Raw genomic sequence first — 2,080 nt, 5'->3', positions numbered from 1 at the left:
TTTTGGGTCTGTATTTACTTTTCTTTTCTATATTTAGTTTAAGTTTTTAAATACTGGAATCTTCTTTCTTTTTTTCTTTATTTGTATTTACTCTATTGTCTTTAATTTTGTTCACATGTATTCCAAATTTCGAGTGGATACCTATTTTCAAATCTTTCCTTATCTCGGTGTTTCCTTTTATTTGACATGATTAACATTTAGTTTCTAACTCAAAGCTAAACCATTGTAATGATTTAATGAAGATCTAACTACAAGGGTGATTTCTAAAAAAAAGAAATAGGATGGGAGAAAATGAAGATTTAATATATACCTTAATAACCATATCTATGGTCACCTAAAGGCCATTCTCATTTTGTCCTAAGTAAATCTAACCATTGTTGTTTTTTTGTTTCTTTTTTTTTTGCCAAGGGTGACATCCTGGGTAAGGGATGGATTGAGGAGAGATAATTGAGGAAGAAATAAGAGGTTAGTGGAGAGAAGTGGGGAGGGTTGTTTCTTCTTTTTTTGCTTATTTATTATTATTATTTTAACGTAATCTTATTTTATAATTATTTTTGTTTATTTATTTTTTTATGATTTTTTTGGACTATTACATCATTAATAGCAAAATTGTCTCCATGGACGATTTTTACAATTGTACCTTTGTTGGGTCACCTAAGGCACCATTAAAGGTGGGAGAATCTACCGCTTGAAATCTCGCATACCTCGCTTCTCGCATGGACTGCGTACTATTGGTCTGTTGGGTGGTCACCATCGTTTGCATCACAGCCTAGAATGATTCGCACATCAGGGTCGTCATGGGGTCCATTCTAGTAGCCGGTGCGTCACTGGAGGTGGACTCCCTCTACCTCTACCCCGTCCTTTAACAGGGGTCGTCTTTTTTCCGTACGCCCTCTTCCACATCCTCTAGGTGACATGATCTATAGTCAACACATAATTACTCATGATAGACAAATGACTCAGTCATCAATAGAACACTATACATTAACATTTTTTTTCTACTGAAATAGAGTCGCTACGATATGCATGACATGACCTTTTTTGTGTGAAAAATTCATTTAAATAATTCATAACACGATGCCATGGACTTAAACATTCGCAATAAAACCTTAAAAAAAATAACAAAAAATAAACAACGTGAAATTTATATAAAACAAAAAAAATAAATAAAACAATGTCCTAATCTAACTTAAGGACTACAAAATAAATAAAATGCAACTTATCGTAACACAAGTTTCATGGTCTTTAATGTGATGTGTGGGCCATGTGTAGGAACCCCTGTACTCAATAAGTGGCCTGACTATTGGCGTTATGAAATGAAGTTACATGAAATGTAGTCGATCAACTGTCCAAGAGTTCATTTCATTCTCTTGAAGGCTTTCTAGTTCGGGCTAAATTAGATGTGTAATACTTCTCTACACATGGCCCACACCTACGAACGTGGCCCCACTAGGCAGGCTCGCACGCTCCCTAGGCCTCTGGTCTAGCTAGCAATCGCTGAGAGTTGTTGCTGGACACCCGTAGGGAATAATGATTGTCGTAGCATTATGGCGAACAAGATGATCACAATCAATCTCATGAAGTACGCGTCCGTGCTCATCATAATGGGGCAACACAATTATGCATTAGGTCCCCATACTTTCCATCACGGTATGATAAGTAGGAATTCAAACATAAAAGTATAAAAATGACTGCATAGCGCAGTGGATTAGCGCGTCTGACTTTGGGTCAGAAGGTCGTGGGTTCGACTCCCATTGTAGCATAAAACTACATTATATGACTAAGTGACTCATCCACTCACCTAAACTTGCAATTACGGGACCTATCGTCATAACGTACTAGGACCTAAGGCTTCTTTCATTCTCTAGTAGCTTTCAGTGCCCCGGACACCCGTTAAGGGGGGTACAGGTCACAACATTTTTTTCATTTTTATTATTGTTTAATACAATCCCTGTAGCGAACATATCATATCATTTCTCATATCGTTTATCATACTTTCATGCATACATCGAGATTGTATTTTATGCTAGTCATATCAATTCCATATGCATATCTTAGTTCACGTCGTTTCATGAATGTA

At 36.5% G+C, this 2,080-nt stretch overlaps 1 non-coding gene across 1 annotated transcript; it reads left to right on the top strand.

The window, feature by feature from the left end:
- The first annotated feature begins 1,689 nt into the window (after positions 1 to 1,689).
- On the top strand, positions 1,690 to 1,762 carry TRNAQ-UUG. Its single transcript has one exon. It is a non-coding gene; the product is annotated as a tRNA-Gln (tRNA).
- The last annotated feature ends 318 nt before the right edge of the window (positions 1,763 to 2,080 follow it).

Source organism: Cucurbita pepo, unplaced genomic scaffold (genome assembly GCF_002806865.2).
Source record: "Cucurbita pepo subsp. pepo cultivar mu-cu-16 unplaced genomic scaffold, ASM280686v2 Cp4.1_scaffold002681, whole genome shotgun sequence".
In the NCBI taxonomy this organism is placed as follows: domain Eukaryota; kingdom Viridiplantae; phylum Streptophyta; class Magnoliopsida; order Cucurbitales; family Cucurbitaceae; genus Cucurbita; species Cucurbita pepo.
This window is presented reverse-complemented; position numbering and strand designations above follow the sequence as displayed.